The sequence below is a fragment of the Dermacentor albipictus genome, chromosome 3 (genome assembly GCF_038994185.2).
Source record: "Dermacentor albipictus isolate Rhodes 1998 colony chromosome 3, USDA_Dalb.pri_finalv2, whole genome shotgun sequence".
Lineage (NCBI taxonomy): Eukaryota > Metazoa > Arthropoda > Arachnida > Ixodida > Ixodidae > Dermacentor > Dermacentor albipictus.
Genome location: NC_091823.1, coordinates 117,443,036 through 117,465,401, shown reverse-complemented (window position 1 = coordinate 117,465,401; position 22,366 = coordinate 117,443,036). Strand labels below are relative to the sequence as shown.

The window sequence follows — 22,366 nt, the reverse complement described above, 5'->3', positions numbered from 1 at the left end:
TATCACGATGGCAGACGAACGTATGCTGATAACGTCGTCGACAATCGAAGTGCACGCAGTTATACGGTATGACAGGGCACATGGGACTAGTGCGTCAGTCATCCATAAACGCCGACAGATCGTGTACGATGAAGACGTCATCTGTGGCCTTGCATCGGATGGCCTTGCATCGTAGGGTACCAACTTGATTGCACGCTACGACAAATGGTTCAATGTCGGTGGCGACTGTATGGAAAAACAGTGCAAGGTGCCACGATGTATTTTTGTGGAGGGGCGGGTGCAGCAATGTTTCCGTGTGAAAATAAACGACGAAACTTACTTTCGGAACGTCCCTCGAAGCAAGAGTACGGGCGTCCCGAGTTTACAATTAAAGCCAAGCTTTCAATGCGAAACCACCCGGTCGTTGCTGGCCGTTTATGTAGCTCTCTTGCCTAACAGCTCATAGCGCGCATTTGACAAATCGGCTGATACATCCACATGTGCCAGCTTTAGAGATGTGCCGCGGTAATCAGAAGGTATAGAAAAGGCCCTTCATGATGCATGGCACGCCCTCTCGTTCATGTTGCCCGCTCAGTTAATTGGCCCGATCTTGCAGCTGGTGCAATAAAAAAGTGGCGCGATCTGTGGGATGGCACAATAAAAACTGGGCCGATTACTGTGGCAACTTACTGCACGGTCGCTTGTGTCACATGGGTTACGAGGTTTGGTCTCTACGCCTTGCTTTGCACGCACGTAATCTCTGCTGCGAAACGCGGTGCTGAAGATGAGCAGTTGTATGCGCGTTGCAGTAAAGTCAAGTGGCAGGAAACTTCTGCGAAAGGAGAACAACCTCAGGACGTGAAATAAGTTCGTAGAAATTACGCGTTCGTGCGCATAGTATTTCAGTGAAGAACCGTAAGGAAAACTTGCTTAAGGGTGATTCAAATGTGCGCATTAAATTTACCGCGGCTCAATTCCCAACCATTTCATAAAACGGGCGCCTTCAAGGTGCGGCGGACAGCATTATCACAGAGCAAAATTATTCAGAAAATCCACTAGAGTTGTCTAATTATGCGTAATCATACCCCCAAATTTCATGTTGGCCCACCCCTAAACTTGTATTTGGCGCATCCCAAGTTTTAGTTGCGCCACCCGTAAATTTCATGTTAGCCCACCCCAAATTTCAAGTTGGCCCACCTCGAAGTTTCAAGTTGACCTACCCTAAATTTAAAGTTAGCCCCCTCCTACTAGGCTTACCAATGCGTTTTCTATGGCACCTTGTTTATCCCTATGGGTACGCATAAATCTTATCATATGGGCATTATCTCTGATCTCATCAAGGCGAAAGCCTCATATGTCTCCTCGGTCAATCGACTATGAGCGACAACGCATCCATGACAGGAAAGGTACACAAAGGCTAGGAACCTTTGATCTTTGGTAGAAATCGAACCCACGACCTTTGGTATTAATGAAGGTGAAATTAATTCAGGCACATTTAATTGAGATCGAGCCAGTGCACTCGAGCTCACAACATTTTGTGGGAAACGATCCTTAGGCCTTCGCTCTGATTCGAACCAACCACCTATGGTGGTAATTAAGGCGAAGTCGAGGCACAAATAATTACGATATAATTAATTATAGTACACGAGCCCACGGCCTTGGGTGAGAGTCAAATCCGCAACCTTCGGGATTAAGAGAGATCACTAAGCGAAGTACACTAAGTGAATAAAATAGGATGACTAGGCGAAATAAGAGGACAAGTTAAGCGAATTATGAGGGATGACTAAGCGAAGTACACTGAGCGAATTTAATGGGATGACTGAGCGAACTAAGAGGACGATAAAGGGAATTAAGGAGCATGGCTAAGGGAAATAGACTAAGCGAATTAAGCGGGATGTGTACGTCATGCGTTCGTCTTTAATGCGCCGGCACTTGGGCTTTCCCCTTCAAGTCATCGTAGGGATAACACTAGAAACCATGGGATTTTTTTTAATTGTTCCTTATCACTTATAAAGCTACCATAAATCAATGCTTGAACGATTATAATAATTCTCAAATGTCTTCGCAAATTACGCATTTTCGTGCAGCCACAACGCATTGCACTTTCCACGTGATCAACAGATATTGCTCAGGTAGACATCAATTAATTAGTAGCAAATTGTCGGTTTTACTAATATCCTGCCTAATTTCGAAAGAAAATGCTTCAAGGACACGGCAGATTGCACCAGCAAAAGGCAAAACGGAAGCCAAAGACGCTATTTGCGTCTTTGTTCGTCCACTGCGACGCGAGAACACACATTGCGAAAGCGGATGATTAAGTGGGAATCTGCGAACTTCAAAGTGTGTGTTTGCGTGTGCGCGTGTCTGGGGGGCCAGGCATAAGGGGCGAGGAATACCGGTGAAAGCGCGTGCAGGTGCAAACAAAACTTCAAAAAGGAAGAAAGAGGAGTAGTTGCCGGAACAAAAGAAAGAATGCAGGGTCAGGAGTCGGGGATTTAGAACATGAGAGGGGACGCGGGTCTAATGAGCCCTCGCGCTTTTCAAGCGTCTTATTTGTATTTATTTCTGGCTTCGCCTATTTTGCGTTCCCTGGTTTCGTCTGCGGGCACACTTTTTATGCGAAGCATATTACGAGAGCTCAACCCAGCTCCTCAGGCGCGGCGGTGTCGCCTTGAAACCACGTGACACCGTGACGTCACGACAGAGGAGAAGTGGCTTTGGCTCAACTCTTGCAAGACGGGCTGGGTGGGAATCGAACCAGGGTCTCCGGAGTGTGGGACGGAGACGTTACCACTGAGCCACGAGTACGATGCTTCAAAGCGGTACAAAAGCGCCTCTAGTGAATGCGGTGTTGCCTTAGAAACGAGCTGTTTCTAAGGCGTGCGTCTCTTGCTCAGGCGCACATTTCGTTGCCGCGCCGAACGCTGCTTTGCTCGACGCTCACCGCGTCCAATGTGGGGCGCGTAGTCGCTGCCCTCTAGCCCATTGTCTTACACCCCTTGGCGGGTCGACGGGAACGCTGTCACGTTCCACTCTTGAAGGCGAAGCAGTAATGCATGACTTGTTTCTTCGTCTAGCCGAACCAAATATAGCCAAGCAACAGCAGTTCACCAGGCTAAACAGTGGTTCAACAACTAAAATAAAGGCTAGTATGCTTCGCATCCTGGGCTTAACCTTACCTAAGCTACAGCCATTTTTTTTTTTTTTTGATGACAAGTGTCTCGCCAAATTGCGCAGTTATGTCGCCTAGAAGTGCACGAATACCAAGGAGACTATACCTAATCAACCATCATCATATAGCTGACTTTTCAAATAAGGTAACGGGAAACCATCGGCAGACCCAATTCAGAAAGACCAAAAGGGCACCGTTGATTCAAAACTGAGCAATAATACAAAAGTCACTCACTTGCCCGAGTCTATTGGAGGAGGAGGCACAAGGAGGGAACGTCACCCTAGGAACGCAGGAATAAGTCCGGAGAACCCTTTTTCCCATCGCCCTCTAAGCCACTGACACAACCACCGCCTCTCAATAAAGTTGACACTGTGTTAGCGTTCCAGCACGGTCATCGCACTCTCTTTTTACGCGCGCGAGCGCGTCTCTGTTCGAAAAGGGCGTTCCATTCTCCGCGCGCCAGCTGTACGCTCTTGCCGCCTAGTGGAGGTGGGCTGAACGACAACGGTGGAGTGGTTTTCTTTCCTGCACAGAGATGGCCTCATCACCCTGAATGTGTTGTGTGGCCGTGCTGGCTTCATTGCACCAGCTTACTCAAGGCAATTGATAGATACCCCCCCCCCCCCCCACAACAAAAAATATATAGCACCACTTGCTCGTGCTGTTAATCTACCGTAAGCTCATAGAGAATGTACTTACTTAAAAACAAGAAAAATAAAGTTCTTTTCGCTCTATACAAATTCAAATACGCGGTTCTAATACTGAGGCTGAATTGCATTCTGGTATTGCTACCGGGCCTTCTTTCGCTCGATGAGGGTAGCTATGGGGTGTTGTTGGTACGGCATATCTTATTTTGTTGTAGCGCAAGCTGAACAAGGACAACAGACACATCTGACACACACAGCGCATTCTGGTATTGCTACCAGAATACGCTGTGGGTGAACAACCTGACACACACAGTGTTAAGCGCTATGTGTGTCAGATGTGCCTCTCTGTTGTCCTTGTTCAGCTTGTGCTACAACAAAATGAGATCTTCCTTCGCTCATCTGCAGCGTCTCTGAGGACTGATGTTCGAAGATGGGGTTGGCAATTACAGACGCTCACTACATTTCACTAGAAACGTTTATTCGTAAGTCCTCTCTATGAGCCAAAGTATATATATCGACCAGTCGCGCCAAGATAAGGGCAAGGGGAGGCAGAGGGGGGAGGAGTAAGCGCGAAAATCTGAGCGCAGCCGTTTGCAGGATATCAGCAGATGTTAGTCACTGCTTCCAGGGTCAGCAGTGAGTCTTCAAGGCGCACGAATTTCTTTTGCGATGTCGGGCGCCTTTATAAGGCAACAATAAGGTGCCTAGGTAAAAAAATGAAACATGTTTATGGCCGTACCTTACGGCCCAACCACCGGGGCCGCCCGTATACTTCAGCACTTGCATTTCCTTCAGCTCCGCCCGCAGAAACTTAGGCATGCATCGTAAAACGAGCCAAAAGAGCAAACACGAGACCTCGGGAGCAACACTGAGGAGACCTTTGCGAACCTCAGCGCAGGTTTATGTAATGAAGATTTTTTCATGAAATGCCCATGATTAGTTTCAGCATATGAAGGCCAGGCAGTTAAGAGAAAATGGGCGTAAAACAATACAAGAGAGATTTATTAGCGCGCAGATATTATGGGTCGCTCGCAATAACCGACACAATCCAGTGCTGGTCAGCGTGCATGCGCGAAAACATAAATTTAATACGGGACTTTTCCTAATACAGTGAGGCGAAAATGCCAAGTAATCTCGTGACGTTGTTTTTGTGTTGTGAATTCCAGAGCCTCGTTTCCCAGCTACTCCCAATATCTCTTCGTCTCCCCAATAGGGCACACGCCACCCTGCGCGCTCGTAGCAACGGCACACCTTATCGATGTAGCGCAGAAAAAGTTTACGCGCTCAACATCTGACGTGGTAACGCCCGCCATACGCAATATTTAGTGTGAAATACTAGACTGTTGTGAAGCAGTTATAGATGGCATGCACTGACCTCATTCTAGGCGCCATGTTGGTGAACCAACAGGTTGAGCAGCTGCATCCGCGACGTCATGTGCAAGCTATCTATAGGTTACGCACGCTTTGTCATTAACTTCTTATTTCTGAGGTTCTGCCGTTTCCTTCGCATAACCCCAAGCAAGAGTTCCGGTGGGCGCCAGCGACTGCTGGCTTCAAGTGACATTCAATCAATAATTCCTTTATTCATTTCTTCTTCACAACACCTGCATATAATGAAATGGTCATCGGTATGTAGTTATTAAACAAAAGCAAACAAGGAAAAATCTATTACTTGAGGGCATAAGACAATACTTCTTCTAGTACCGTCACATGGCGGCAGTAGACCTAAAATGCAAGCTTTGGTGTGCCTCGCAGCCTTAACGTTTGGCTGCTTCTTCTGTATAGTTTTGAAACTAAGCTGTTTATTAATAGGTTCTGGTGGATATAGTCTCCGTGGACATAGCGCAACAATTTTTCATGCGAGGGCCTATCCTGAAGACAGTGAAATGCCGGGCCGACCCGCGACGGAAGTGCAGCAGGCGTTAAGCACTCCCCATACGTGGGCCGATCCCAAAGATGGCGCAATGTAGGGCTGGCCAGGGCAGATGTGAAGCAAGCGTTAAGTACTCATCATACATGGGCCGATCCCAAAGATAGTGCAATGCCGGGCCGACCCGTGGCAGAGGTACAGTTCGCCATGAAGGGGCTCACATACACAGTTTCGCTGGTCATGCTTCACATAGTGGAAGGGCACTGAATTTTTGTAAAATATTTAGGCTTTATTACTGTTTTACAATATGCAAGACAACATACTGTGGCGCCACGTGCATACAACGACTGAGTCCATTCTATGTTTATTTCTGGACGAAGTGGCTGCGTCGGTGTTGCTTTCGTCTGCCATCGCATATGCGGTACATCAAAAGCAAAGTTCCACTCTTTTCCTTTCACAAACGGAAACACAGTCGTGACATCGTAATTGAATGGCGTCAATATTTCGCAATAGGTTACGATAAGCCTGAAAACTGAACGATAAATGTATCTCTCTAATGTAGGGCCCCAGATACGTAAGAAGCACGCTGTCTGCAGAAATAAAAAGAAGAAAAAAAACATCACAATAAATAAACGAAAAATTGCCAACTCGTCTAACGTGGCTAACGGGTAAGCGAAGCTTTGATGAGCCTGCAAGGCACAACGATGCATCACGATGAGAAACGCGCATCGGTTATCGGCCATGAACGCGCCCGGTAACCAGCCCGCACCTCGTAAAACAACGGTAAGTTTTATTCTGTGGCAATATTCTTTACTTTTTCTCAGTGCTACCAGGTTCCTTGAACACATGTAATGAAAAGTATCAAAGGACCCAGGAGACGTATTCTGCGACGATCACTTTCGGCGATAGTACCGGTGTCACGCGCGTACTGATTGACTGGTTTAGCGAAATCGGATGAGCTGATTGACTTGTTGAGCCGTACGTCAGGCGAAGGCAATAGTATCGCCGAGAGATCGTCACAAAATACGCTCCCTACTTTGCAGCACTCTGGAAGCTGCATGGTTTGTTAGACCATAGGAAAAGCGAAAGTCCCCCCCCCCCCCCAAGATATACACATACGGCACGCGTCGTCTGCTCAGCGTCTTGCGGCGTCTTCTCGCCTCCCTTGTGGGTGCTTTTTCCCCGCATTTGATGTAGGAGGTTATTTATTCTTAAGAATTTTGGAAAACGGTAAAGCTAATAACTTCCCACGGAGCACGACAATGTGGGGCTTTAGTTTACATATATAACAGCAGTCGGGAGCCACGCATCGTAACATGCTCCAACTAAAGTCACTACGCATCCATCGTTGTGCTGCCGAAACTCCTTTGATTATGATGCCCGAAAGACCGATTTTCGCTTGCCCGTTAGAGTTTGTGGCTGCCAAAATGTAAGCACGTAGTGTGTGTGCAACCGAGTATAAGAACAATAAACAAAAATATTGGTGTTTTTCTTTTTCAAACTAGAATCGAGTACTAAATTTTAATGCGTGGCTAGCAAACAACACAATGTCCCATGAGAGATGCCTATAGTTACAGAAGTCGCTAGCTTATCGCTTATCCCAAGTTTCGTCGTTCGTACTGGCGGACGCCGTATAGGGACGCGTTGCTGGCGCTCGTATGTACCGAAACCAATATGCGATGTGGCCAAAGTGCGCGTTCGCGCGGGCCTCATCTTCAATGCGATGTGTGGTGTTTGCAGAGTACGTGTAGTGCGCGTATTGCGGACAGCTTCGTTTGCGCTGTGCGTGCGACGTTTCATTCGCGTTGAAGCGACAGGTGCACGGGCTCAATTGGCTCGCGGCTACTGCCGCGATTCCTAATTCCAGCGATTTCACAGGCAGTTTCCGCTATCGTCGAGTGAGATGTGTTCATGTTTACCTGTGCGCGCGTGACACCGTGCTGGTTAATTTAGGTAAACACGTTGACTGGTTAGTTCGTTAGAGTCCATGATAGAATAGGTGAGCGCGACTGAACAAGGACGCAGAAAGAAGTAGACACGCAAAGCGAGCGCTGTCTGTGTGTGTCTGTTTCTTTCTACGTCGTCGTTGAGCTATGCTTACATATTCTATTATTAATTTAGTTAGTAACCGAATGCTCACAAGTTCATACGGCTGATGAACTATTATCCTTAGTTTGTACAACTATCTACTAATTTGCTATCGCAATCGGTGCTTCCCCTTTCGGGCGGCATCGCGAATTTTTTAAATGCTACTCATCCGGAGAACTTCTTGCCTTACAGAGCGGTACGTCGCATTCTCGAGGACTGTTCCACTACCCGGCCGAAGGCATGATGGTAGAATTTCTTGGAACCACTTTTCATAGTGGGGTCCGTCTATTTCATTCTAGTAGACACCTGTGCCTTTTCTTCGCTTGGAATACTTCTCCAGCACCTTGTGAAAACTCCTTCTCGCTTTTTATGTGCGTCACAATGAATCGAGCCCTCCTACTTTGGTGCTGCAGGCCAACTGAGACTCCGGCCCTCTTTGGTTGTTTAGTTTTCACACTCACATCGACCGACACCTTATCCATCATGTGCTCTACGTTAACCAAGTTTCATCATTGTAGAGAATGGACCTACCTTTGCTCTGCATCGAAATTGCCCCAAACACTTATGACCGCACCGAACTATGCTATTACCTCAATAACAAGGGCGTTGCGGGACCATTACATAGAACTAAAACCGATGCCCCTGATCATTCGACGGATTGTTGCTGGTGAAAGTGAGGACAACGTGTTCCATCCTCGCTAAATTGAGAGGCCAGCTTTAGTGCCATGAGGACTTCTTTCCTCTTGAAATAGTCATGCACTACTTGTCGCGAAACGCTCAAGTCAAAATGGTCAAGTTGTTTCTTCCGTTCGCGACCTCTGCCGTCACGGGCAAGCCCCTTCGGGGACGCCGCGTCAGCGTTTCTGAGAAGTCGGAGACCTACCGATGCAGCGAGCGCTCGCTGGAATTTGTGAGAAACGCAGTTCTCTTGATGACAGCGTTCATATTGGCGCTTGTATACCTGGTCCTTTTTTTTTTGCCGCGCCAAACACATTTAGCCCTGCTAACCTTGCTTCTTTCGGAAAGTACCTTATCTTATCAGGAGATTCAGCCGACGCCCTTTCAGTAATCATCACGTACCGTACAATATAGCAAAGTAGGAAAATAATGACGCACTGAATGATTTGTCTTTTAGAGCGTTCCGATTCGTGAACGCATCACCGGTGCTAAAATTGTGGTGCTGTCTGCTTAGTTGACATCAAACCACTTCTAAGCCTCGGCACGGCCTCTATATTCCTAGCAGCACCCAATTCAACAACCGATCTCAATAATAACGATAAAACATACCTTAAATCATTAGGTACGTTTTGTAAGACTAAGATAAGGCTAAGCGATGTTGCATTTTACGACTTATTTCTTGGTGTCCGAGCGGAAAGCCAGTAACAAGCACGAACTCGGATCCAGAGGGCGGTGTGGCCTACATGGGCGCTGCCATGTTGCTATACGTCATCGCAGTTAGGTGGCTATTACGTTCATCGCCCGGTGACCGCTATAACAGTTTTAAGTATGCGATGTGCATAGGCACATGGCCTAGGATGTCACGTATTACTGTAACGCATCTTGCAAAAACCAAAGCCGGAGCGCTCTTATCTCATTAATAATCGGGCATTTATGCCGGGAACTATATATCCTGCGGTGCCTGTGTACAACTCGTGCCGTCGGCAGTACTGCAAGTTAGTTGTGAGATGGAATACAGATTCATGACTGCAACCTAGCTCAGTAGTTCCTTGCAACATTGTGGAGGCTATAGGACTCCTTAGACAATATGAAGGCCAAATGCCCTTCAAGACGTGTTCATCCACGCGGCGACGTCTGCTCAGCGTTTTCTTGCGGTCCTGTCGATACATGCTCCACGGTTGCTGGATTGGCGCAGCAAATATTTAGGCTTTGTTACCATCACATGCGTTTACATGAGTATGACAGCGGGGTTTCACTTCAACTATAGGCTTTTGTCAGCTGCTCCTTGCAGCCTCCTCGGCCAGCAGGAACGGCGAACGCTCTTCAGCTCGGACCACGTGGTGTGATGGTACAGTGCGTTTTTCGCAGCTACAGTTTCAGCAAGTGCGAACTTGGCAGTGCTTTTCATTTGCACCAAACGCGGCAGCTACAATTTTAACATTTGCGAGCACCTAGCAGAGGACTGCATTATTCTTGGCGTCAATTCACCTCCGAAAGAAATAAGTAAGGCAACTTAGAAACTGTTTTCGAGAAAGTTCTTTGTGATTGAGTGCGTTACATTATCAAAACAAAAATTAACACGGAAGGCCACAGGGGCGTGACTACGATTCACGTTGTGATTGGTTCCCCGTTCTTTTCACATGTGTCTTTTCGCAGAGATCTTCAGCACTTCGAACATGGAAAAACCACACGCGCGAAGGGTCCGACGGCCTATTTACCGCAAATGCGAACTCGCAAGTGCGAAAATGCAGTCAAATTCGCACCATGTGAGACTATGGCTTTATAAATAATTTACCCGCGTCGCATCGTCTGCTCGGCGTCTACTTGGCCTTTCCTCGCCACCATCATCAATTGTCATACTCGAAATGAATAGTAAACTTGCGGCCCTATAAAGTAAAACTGTTCCAATATTATTTTATTCGCATGTCCCGAGGTCTAATTTCCGTTACCACCGACGCATGCATCGGTCGCTGACGCGAAGGGTTGCCTAAAGAGACCAATCAAACGCTGTCCTCGTTTATGGGAAGTCACATTTCTTTGCTTTAAAAACTAGTAACATTGCCTGCACTGAGCGACATCTCTTATCTAATTGGCTGACAAGAAGCGAAGAGCACGCTCAAGTGGAGAGGGATTCGATGGCGCTGAGCCAATGTCCAGAAAATTGATAACCGAATGAAGAGGGCAGTGCTGGCGTGTGCGATTGGTCCACTTTCTCTTACTTAGCTTGCGGTGGCTGATCGAAAATAGCGGCGGCATGCAACGGAAGGATAACAATGCTGCTAAAACGGATCCTCAGCAAAGAAGAGTTGGTATAGCGAGGTCGCAAACGTGCTAAAAGTGTTCGAAAACACTACACGGCCACGCAAAAGGTTTCATCATACGTAGATAAACCCACGCTCTCCGGTAGCTGCGAGAAGCCAGTGCCTGAGCGGTCGGCGCCAGCCATCTTTTATTCCTTTCGGAACGGGGCAGACTGCGGCTATTCAGAAAAAAAAAATCAGTTTTGTTGTGCATATTAATACATCTTTAAGACTTACACATCACTTTGACACGGTGAGCTTTCGCGGTTTTGTGACGTCGCGTGAGAGGCCGGGGAAGTGGGTGCAGTCCGAAAACTCTTGACCAATAGCCTAGGGCTAATGTCGAAATGGCGTCGAATCAGAAATAACTGTATTTTCTTTTGTTCGGTCCAATCATCCATAACCAGTGTGTACACGTCATATCAGACGGGGAGTTATCGCGGTTCTCGTGACGTCGCGTGACAGACAGGCGAAGTGAGGGTGGTCCAGAAAAAAATTTCCACTATTCCTGAAGGGCTGATTGCAGAATTGGAAAAGTTAGGAATAGCTTTACGTTATAGCGCATTTGCTGCAATAAACAATTAGAATTTACGGCGTTGCGCATTGTAAACGCATCACCATATTTAATGCTGTGGCAGCACCTTCTAACTGGAAATCGAACTACTATGACGACTTGGCACAACCTCTGTTGTGTTAACAGCGTCAAAACAAACACCTTATCTCTCTAGGAACAAGAAAACGCAGCTAATGTTTTGCTGTCAGCATTAGATGAGACTAATCGACGACGGATTTTACTATTTATTTCTTGCTCCCAGGGCGGAGAGATAGTATCAAGCACGAATTGGGATCGAGGAGGCCCGTCTGGGCTATATGGGCTCTGCCAAGATGCAACGTAATCACGAGTAAGGCGGCTATAACGGCTAGCGCTGGTAGTCACCCCTGTATTTTGTGATATTAGAAGTCCATGTTCAAGGGGCCTAGCATGTCACGTGTCCCTGAGTGAGTGAGTGAATAAACTTTATTGCAGGTCCGGCGAGGACGCGAACTCGTCGCGCTTCCGGCTAGTCCCACGTCAACAAGTCAAAATAAAGCTAATCCTACAGCAATGAGAAAATTAGCCCTGGAACTATATTGTGCTGCGTGAGGACATTGCCTGTGTGCACCGCGTACCTTCAGCAATGCTGTAAGTTACTTGTGACATTGCCTTCTTTATTAGGTGCCTGTGTTATTGTCGCGCGCTCTCAGTGCAACGGGCCTTCCCACAATTGCGAACAAGCATCGGCAGGTGGCGTCCCGGACCGATACTTTCGCTCAGAGGTCGAGATAATCTCATGGGTTGCGGCAATGGAAACGAAACCTGTTATGACTAATTGCCCAAGTGGAGAAAAATAAAATCAGGAAAGAAAATTTATAAATTTATGACAACCCAAAGTAAAGCTCTTTACTTTTCGAAGAGTGTTAAGGAGGCCTCAAAAGACGTAGTTACAACGCCAGGAAGAAGAGACACCTACTTGCTGCGGGAAAGTTCAATATAGAAAAAATAGGGGAAAAGTTTTCTTTATTGCCCTTCTCTCCAAACCGCCAGATTCTTGGCCGATCCCCCACGGTGGATATGTGCCATTTGTACAGATCATCATCATCATCACTGATAAAGCTGGGGAGACGATGAAACTTGTTTTAGTAGAATGTGACGATATTTACCCAACTGTCGGCTTGGACTCCTCTGGTCTCCTTGAAGACCTTAGGTACAATTTAACAGGGGGAATGAAAACATGGAGTAGAGGCGATGGAGGTTTGGTGGAAGAAAAGCAAGGAGACCACAAATAACGGAGGCCTGCAAAAACAAAGTTCCCAGTAGTGGTTTAGAAAGACTGATGCTGCCGATTTGATGATGCTCGATTTGTGTATTTGTGCATGCGCATTTTTTTAAACATGGTTCCCCTATGCCTAATGCCCTGTATATATAGGTGGCAATATTGCGTAACGCCCTATATGGCATTAGGCAATATTAGAGCAAGGGCTTGGAGGCGCAACCCGTTTCAAATGGCAAGCTCATAGCACCCATCCATTCATTCATTCATGGCAGTAACGATCGTTGGGATACGCTGTTTAAAGGCTGCTTGTCTGACCCTAGAATGACTGTTGCCGTCATGCCAATTCACACATGCCCTGAGCTATAATCCATGATAATGGCCTTCAAGATGGGCATGCACGCGCGATGGTGATTTCGGAAGCCACGCGAGATGTCGACCAGTGGTTCCGCCAGCCACATGTGGCTCCCGCAACCTACACCACTGAAAAAGAGAAAGGCAAAGAGTATTAAAGCAGGCAGTGCTTGTGAGATCGAGTATAGGTTCAGCTCGAAGATAAATCTTCGGAAGAATTTCCGTGTCTATGATTCGGATGCGCCGAAGCCGAAAGCGTTCCTGATAATGTGTGAAGTTAGTCATATCATAAGCTTCTTATGATATGACTGAAAAAATTCGGCCCCTCGGTTAACCCCCTTTCTTCCTGTGTGAAGATAGGAAGCTTAGTAAGCTTGCACGGCACCGCACACGCTGTCCACTTGAACGACACAGCGCGTTTGTCGCAAGCGTGAATGCGAGGCGGTGGCGAACGCCCCCGTTAGCCTATGCCGCCACCGACGTCAGGGCTTCGTTACAGTGAGCAGGTTCTGTAGTCGCGAACACCTGTCTGTGGCTGTGAAGGGAGAGCTACGGTGGCAAAGCGCGCACAGGTGAAAGAGACTGAAAAGAGAACCGCGTTTTAATGCCGAAAGTTTAGGCTGGAGAAGGCGCAACATAAACACCTTATTAGCAACACTTAAATATGATAAAACACACCACTGAATGTGTAGGTTTACTTATTTTGCGGCTTTTCCCCTTCACGGCTAGGAAAACGCGAAACCGTCGCACGGTGAAGCTGCGTCGATTCAGCGTCTGTTCCGAAGAAGCAAAAGCACTGTTTGTTTCACTGTAGCACTGTCAAACGCTGCCTGACTACTCGGCTTGGTAACACATGCGCAGCAGCCATGCGTCCGTAGCTTTCCCTTCATAGCCACAGAAAGTTGACTGCGAGTGCAGTGCGTTCTAGCATTCGCACGAAGGGGACGGCGAAGCGTACCCGCGCCGCGGAAAATTATCCACGATACGGTGGTCGCAATCGGTGGGTTCCGCGATCCACGGAAGGAGACGCATGGCGACGCCGTCTGGGGATGTTGCAGGGAATGGAGCTTTGGGCGACGTGACCCAATTCTCAACTCCCATTGGCGGAAGGGCACGCAGCCGCGTAATAGTGTGTGCTAGATAGAGGGAGTGGGTCCAGCGCGAGCTCCTCACTGAGGCTTCTTTGTTTATTGAAAGCTGGTGGCGCTAACGTCGCCTTCACCTGAATGACCTGCTCCGCGAGCCGGCCGGATGATTTTTGAATTGGAGAAACTACCCCAGCTGCATAGAGCTTTAATACTCGGATAGAATTCTAAAACTCGGTGGCAGAAGCAGTAATTTTGTTCCCCATCGACCTTATAGTCAATACAATATAGAAAGAGCGAAAGAAAGGATGCAAACGACGCAACAACGCCGGCACGTCGAGCAGATGGCAGTTACTCAGCCGGTAAGCTTGTCTCAGCCAATGGGTGCTGCCACAATCGCCGGAACTTCTGGATAAGGTCACGGCAGCGCAGACACGATTTCAGCGTTCTTAAACAGAAAATCCTTTTAGCTCCCGTTCCCAGTGACCCCCGAATCACCCTGAGCCAGGAACCAGAGCGGTTATCAGGGCACTGAAACGAGAACATCCGCCAAGTTGCGAGAACAAAACAAGGTCATCAGGGCAATCAGTCAAATTAAGGAAATGCGGTATATGGCCCCCAACCCTTCGTACAGGACTGCCTTGCACACGCTAGTTACTGCTGAAACAAGTTACAAAAAATATTGCTTCCGAGTTCTTCCTATTGTTTGTTCACAATATCCCTCACACTGTAACTTCTAGTGCGCTGAAGTTTTGACATTTCCAATAGCGACCTTGAAAAGGTAGATACAGGGCACCGTACGCTTCATTTTCATCTTTTGGCGCTTTGACAGGGTTGGCCTTTGAACGCCAGCGGTCTGTGAGTTCCGTGATGTGGGTTTTGCGTAGCCTTGAGAGATGGCGCCACGATGCGTGGGCCCTCCATCAGACAATTTTCTTCTAGTTGGCAGCTGGCTGGGCGGTGCGCTCAGTCGTGCCGCCTTCAGCTGGTTTTCTGCTAGCTGGGCAGCGTTCATATGGACCAGAGCACAATATGGCATGGTGCGATGTGGTGTGGTGGGGTATGCCATTGCGGACATTCACTGCACCTTTAATCAATCTTTAATCAATCTTTATTTAGCATTCATTGATTTACAAAAAATGAACACTAGGACAAGAACTAAAAGCTGCTTTTTTTGCAGCTTGACAAGGTTCTTGCCCCTATCCATGACAACGGGGACAGAATAATGTTTGTACACTTTAGTGTGTGCAATGCACAAATGTATATGTGAAAAACGTGTCAGGCGAAATGTACAATCAGTGATACAAGATGATACAGTACAAATGACATATATGAATGTACAGTATATAACAGAAATACATAATTATTTTCAAGTGCTGTAAAATTCATCATAGAACGTTTTCTTGACATGCAGAAACATAGATAGCAAATGAAGATGTGCGTAAATTTCTTGAAGGTTACATCCTATATGCGAAAATGCCATCAAAATGAAAAACTACTTAATTTAAAGGAGGCAAGTAGTGACTTCCCCTAGCCAAAGTAACGTTAAAAAAATAATTACTTAGTTTGAATTAGGAAGTCTCGTAATGTTTTCCTAGTAGTGTCAGGTATCTCTATACCGTTTTCATGAAGTTTATTTAATAAGGATGGGACACGACTGGATAGCCGATTTGATCCATAATTAGTACGGGAGAGTGGTAGCTGCCATCTCTTGCTTTCCCTAATGTTATACGATATATCTATTGGTTCTATTAGGTTGCACAACCGCAAGAACGCTTCGTTATTATACTTAAAGTAGCTCTGGTATTTTAGGGCAAGGTTAACGTTATATAAACTTACTAGACAAATTATATTATACTTTGAAAATAATTCAGATGTATGTGCGTCGAATGGCGCATTTGCGATATGACGAACAGCCTTTTTTTTGGAGTAGTAATAATTTATTGATATTTTCTTTTGACGTAGTACCCCACACAAGGTGGCAATACATTAAATGAGATGAGAATAGTGCGTTATAAAGGATCAGCTTAACTTTAGGTGGTATCGTCTCACGGAGTCTACAAAGCACGCCGCAAGCTTTGGCTAAACGGGATGCAATAAGTTCCACATGTTCAGTCCACGTTAGTTTTTGATTAAATATAACACCCAAAGTTTTAACGTTAGGAACAACTTCAATTATTTCAGAGTCAACCTGCAACAGTATGTCTTCACTCAGATGTTTTTGGGGAGGTGCAAAAATAACAACTTTTGTTTTTGTTGTATTTAATTTGAGAGCGTTAACCTTGCTCCATTCGGCCAATTGTTCAAGTGTGGTATTTGCCAACAACGAGAGATCGCTGATATTGCGAGACTGAAAGAATAGGCTGGTGTCGTCTGCATAAATGATGAAGTTAGCGTCATTAGAAATGTTGACAATGTCGTTAACATATATATTAAACAATACTGGCCCTAGTATACTACCTTGGGTAACGCCCTGTGTAATTTCCCGGAGACGTGAATCTTCTGATGAAATCGAAACTAGTTGTTTTCTGTGATTAGGATACTATTGTAAGAGTTTGAGAGAAATGCCCCGAAACCCATAATGTTCTAGTTTAGTAAGCAAAGTCTCATGATTTAGCCTATCAAATGCTTTAGAGTAGTCTACGAAAATTCCTAGCGTTAGTTCTTTATCTTCAAAACCATTTAAAATGAACTCTTTTTGGGTTCGCAGAGCCAATTCAGTTGACATTCCCACACGGAACCCAAATTGTTTATTTGATATGATGGAATGTTTATCACAAAATGACTTTAGTCTTTTACAAATAACTTTTTCTAGTCCCTTGGATAGGACAGGCAGTACTGATACTGGCCTCTAATTTGACAGCTTATTTTTGTCACCGGATTTAAATAGGACTGTAACTTTCGCGTGTTGCATTTTTCTAGGAAAAATTCCAGTTGACAGCGATAGGTTAAAAATATGAGTAAGTACTGGGAGCAAGAGATCAAGCACAAACTTAATAGGTCTTATTTGAAATCCGTTCACATCGCGGGATTTACTATTCTTTAGTGACATGAAAATTGCACAAACTTCATATGGATCTGTAGGTTTAAGGAAAGCTGTATGTGCGTTCCGTGTGCCCAAATACTTGGTTACTGCTATGTCGTGAGTACTTTTTTCCAGACTTGTGAAGTAATCATTAAACATATTTGCTAATTCTTTGCCTCTTAGCGTTCTATATTTAACTACAAGTTCAAAGTCAACACTATTGTGGACATCGGAATGCAAAAGCTTTTTAATTTCGCGCCATAATAGACTGCTCTGATTACTCACCTCTTGAAATAGGTTCTCGTAATACAGCTTTTTTGCATTTCGTGTAAATTTCGTAACATAGCTCCGATATTTCTTAAAGCTTGCAAGATCCTCAGGGTTTCTTGTTCTGACAAACTTATGATACAGTGAATCCTTCTCAAGGATCATCCTAAGGCATTCGTCATTAAGCCATGGTTTCCGTTTTCTAGTTGACTTCTTTACTCTTATACATTTAAAGGAGTTATCATACGCTTCCTTAAGGAAGCGCATGAGTTTATCATATGCATCATCAGCGTCCTGACATAGAAGCACCGAAGTCCAATCAACATTATTAATTTTTTGCCGGAAAGTGTTTAGTGTTTTGTAATTAATTTCCTGGAAAACAAATGACTGAGACTGACGCACTGGTTTTGAAACCTGATGAAGCCTACAGAACATGTATATCGGCAAATGATCGCTCATATCAGCTACAATCACTCCTGATTTGGTGTGATTACTCCTATCACTCCTATTTAAGACTGTGGCTAGTATCATCTCCAAGCAATGTGCTTGGCCCGTAGCCATTTCCTGCTTCATTTACTCTGGATCATGGGAGAGCCAGCAATTTTTTGCATCTCTTTCGGTGCTTCCCAAGGGGTCCGCTGGACCCACTCCTACAATCTAGTCCAGTCTAATTGTAGCAAGAACCTTTCTCTTGGATGTGACAACATCGTAGACGGCTTCTGCACAAAGAGGAAACCAACGACGGCTACAACGACGACACGTTTGATCACAGATTAATTCGCAAACAGAAATTTTTACAGCGAAGCTATATATGGCTAGCCGATGTGTCCATCCGTTGCCTGTGCGCCGAAAGCTCCTCCGGCACCGCCCCATGAGCATGTGCGAAGAAAAAGAGGGGGAGAGAGGAGCGTGATTGGCTGCACCAGTAGCGACGCCGTTGCTCTCGGTTGCAGCCGAGCGCGTGCGCAGCAGTTTCTGTCCATCTCGGAATTAAGCAGGCCACGCGTTATAATAGTCCTGAGGAGCAGGCAGCTTTCGTTCAGCAACGCCGTGATCAGAACCGGGAACGAGCTCGTCTACGCCGTGCCGATGCTGCAGCCCGAGCACAAGAACAGGCTCGTGCAGCCGAGCGAAAGCACCAACTGCGTACCTAGGATCCGGAAACCTACCAAGCCGTCGTTTAATGAAACGTCAGCATTAACTAAGTGATAAACACCGGGGCCGCATGTTTCAGTTTCACAATGTTTACGGAGTACTTGGGCGGTGATTTTTTTTATTAATGGGAATCTATTATATGTGTCCTGAGGCAGAAAAGCAGGCGTCATCTGCAAACAGGGGCAAAAAAGGTCATCATCTTTGGCCACATGAGCGTCTTGCATGGCGTAAGTAGTAATACAGAGTTAAGGGTAGGGCAAGATAGAGTAAGGTGACTTAAGGTGGAGTAAGGCGAATTAAGGTGAAATAAAGAAAAGGAGGTCAATTAAGTAGCCTAAGGTGGGTCAGAGTTCATTAAGGTTATCAAAAATTGGAGCAAAGCAGACTAAGGTGGATTAAGGCGTGTTAAGGTGGAATAAGCTGGATTAAGATTGGTACAAATTAGAGCAAGTTGAATTAAGATGGAATAATGTGTATTCAAGTGGATGAGTCTAATTAAACCAAGATTAATTGAGGTGGCATAAAGTGGATGAAGGTAGATAAAACTGGACTAAGGTGAATTAAGTTTGATACAGATTAGAGCAAGGTGGAGTAAGGTAGAGTTATGAAGAACATCTGACAACGTATGACGTCATGTGTCATGGACGCAACCAATCAATTGTAGAACGCACCATCATTTTTCATCTAAATCACGCAAAGATATTTAACTGATTGTCAGTTTTTGTCGGGGAAATTGGCTGGGGGTGAGTTAACGCAGCCTGTACTAATACGTGGTCGTGCTCATAGTGCTCGTGCTTCATTCAAAAGAAAATTAGGCCATAAACATCCCGCGATGAATACCGCAGTTAATGCGAAGCATTTGTTGCCCGCGCCTGAACGAAGTGACGTCCCCCAAGTGAAACGCTCGCTCGAGGGAAGCCACGTGCGTTGGCTGCGACACCTCGGTGGCGTACGGAAGAAAGAAGAGGCGTTCGCAGACGCTACATGCCGCCCCTAATTCGTCTTCACTAAGGTGCTTCTGAAACTATGCGTGTGCGTCCCGCAAGTGGTGGTCCTCCAATCGGTGCCACTTTTGTCCGCTTGGCGCACTACTGTTCTACAACCGCGCATGGTTTCTCTTGTTGCTCGCACTCCATGGCCGCGCGTGTTTAACCGGCCCACCGCTTTGCTTCCCCCTTCGCCACTTCTGTACGTACCGCATGCAGTCTTACGAGAACCTTTGCAATCTCCCGTTCCTCTTCTGCTTGGTGCTTCCGAAGGCTCATTGTTTGTACCTGCAAATAGAGGCGTACGCACAACATGGTTGCCAGTGCAACCAAGCCACGTTTACTTGTGACGCTCACACTCGCTACGACGAGTGGAGCAAGGAGAGGAGGCACCGAGCCAGTAACGGTGCCCGAGCTGGTGCGTGGGACAGCGTGCGCATGCGCGCGGAGCCAGCGAGCGGCTGCGGTGAAGTGCGCGCGTATAGTCGACAAAGTCTGTGATCTTGGATAGCCTTTTGTTTGACCTTAGCTCCGACTAGTCAAAGAAATGCTTCGGAAAAAAAGGTATACGTATTTTGAACTTGCATTGTACCAGCTGTTTGATTACTACGCCTGCACGTCACAAGCATATCAAGCCAGCAGACAATAACAACAAGGTAAGCATGCGGGTAATTACTTATTTATGGAATTGAAAATACAGAAGTTATAAACAAATGAAGCTTACAGTGGGCCCGGCACCCCAAATTTTGCACAGAACCTTGGTCTACAGCCTCCATGTGACAGAACTGGACAAAATATTGCCTCACGCTGTAGTAACACAAGTTGTCGTTGACCCTTTTCCTAATATGTCACTCTACTATAGAATAAATAAGATTAACTGATGAATGATTGAATAAATGTACCACTGAAGCCAGCGTCCGATACTGGCTACGGGAACTAGAGCATGTGGTTAGGCTATGACAGCGGCTTAACCTCGCGGAAGAGAGGTTTACGGCAAAGCGTTCGTCAGCTTCTACCTCCTCACAGTGCACTACATAATGACGTATTTCCTTGACTAAGTGACGCACGATCAAGTTGCAAACCAGCACACGCAGTACACACAGCTATATCGAGCGAAGATGCTGGAACAAAAACAGGGTTGCGTGACTCAAATTTAAAATAAACGCGCTCTTATACACGTTATACAACAAATGCACAAGAAGCTGATCTGGAAATGCAATATTTGTTAAAGCAAACGCCGAACAGCAATCTAAGACCTTCTTTTTGCTGATTTTACGATAATTCGAGCTGCTTTCAAACCTACATACTCAATATATGACAGAGAGAGAAGGAGCCAGAGAACGCGATTTTAACGACAGGAAGGGACCGAGACGTAGACGCGAGCTGGTGCGCTCTAGCCTCGCATTCTGCAATGGGGACAAGGTTTTCAAGGCAGGACCAGGAATCCATCTTTATCTATTATTTAGCATAACGTTGGAAAGTCAACCTCGGCACGTTCAGACCCCTAGAGAAAGAAGAAGAAAAAGAAGTGGAGAAGCACTGGCGAGGCCCTGCTCACAGGTAAATCCGCAGCTTATAGAACAATAAATTTCCCGGCTTTACGCTTCAGAGAAAGGCTTTCCAGGCGCTTTAAGCTGACTAAGAACTGCGGAAACTGCACTGTGAGTTACGAAGCCGGGTGCGCAGCCACTTCTTTTTGGAGACTGTTGTGAAAACAAGCCGCTGGGTAAAGAGGGGATATGCTAAGGAACGGCGTTATATTTTGCTGATGAGATGTTAAAGGAAGTTTCGCGACAATTTTCGTGTGGTGGTGAAGGCCAGTGTATGACCCCGTGATCGCTAAGCAAATATAAATGCAACGCAACGTTCGTCAGAGCGCCGATTAGCTTTGATAGGTAACAAAAAGGATATTATTCTATTACAGAATGTACCTTGCGCATTCAGAAGATACCTTGCTTCTTCAAAGCGTCTGGGCGTGTGTTTGCCAAAGTACGTCCGGAAGACTCAAGTGTGCTCGTTCCGCCTAGATACGGCGTCGACGAACTTGGGCGCACAAGCGGACGATGGACGAGTTGGCGGTCGTCAACGCTTTGGTGGTTCACGAGAACTCGATGATCTTGAGCACTCGGGATTTACGTTACTTCAAGTTTGTCCATGCCTGCTTGCGGGAATGTTGAAATATATGGATTGAAAAAAATTGCTATATATGAAATATGGCAGTCGTTTTATATAAAGTTGCTGGAGACGCAGTTATTCGGTGTATGCACTCCTTTAAATCGTAGTTCATGTTTTCTTAATAAATAAAACTTCCGTTTCGTATATCCTACTGGAATCTGCAGCAAATTCTTCACGTCTTCTTTTTTTTCCTTCCTTGCTTTCTTTCTTTTCTTTTTTTTGCCAATAATCCATAATTATTTCTTCTCGCGTCACATTTTATGTCTTCACGTTGGAAGTCACCCAGCAGTTTGCGCAGCTCCGGTAGTACACGGTAGCTGCGGCTGTGAAGGTTGATTGCGTTGTCCTGAAACGTCACGGGAGCCCTGAAGTGGTGGTACGGCCAAGCCGTCTGTGGGAACGCTCACGCGGCCTCTATGACGAATCATCACAAACCCCAAACCATACGTGGCTCAAACTACACGTACTACGTGTGCGGGCGCGCTAAATCTCGCACCCACGTAGCTTGGGTATGCCGCGTCTCGCGAGTAATGATGGTTTGAACCTATACAAGACGCGCGCCAGTGCGCGCACACTTGGACCTCGAGATGCGCTCATCCGCGCCGCGTCGTCTGCCCAGCCTCTGCTTGCCATCCTGTCGGTATGTGCTCCATGGTTGGGGAACTGACGCAAAAATTGGTTTTACGCCACAACTATAACCTTTGTTTACATACATGCGACAGTGGGGCTTTGATTTTGATCATTTTGATCAGCTTCTGTGTATGTAGACCTTGC

General features: G+C 46.2%; 1 protein-coding gene across 1 annotated transcript in view; it reads left to right on the top strand.

Annotated features, from left to right (window-relative positions):
- Window positions 1-20,933: 20,933 nt before the first annotated feature.
- LOC135915617 (neprilysin-1-like) overlaps window positions 20,934-22,366 on the top strand; it is a 37,805-nt gene continuing 36,372 nt past the window's right edge. Inside the window, exon 1 of the mRNA XM_065448723.2 lies at window positions 20,934-20,977. The gene's annotated coding sequence lies outside the window, so the exon portion shown is untranslated. The remainder of the gene's footprint in view (window positions 20,978-22,366) is intronic.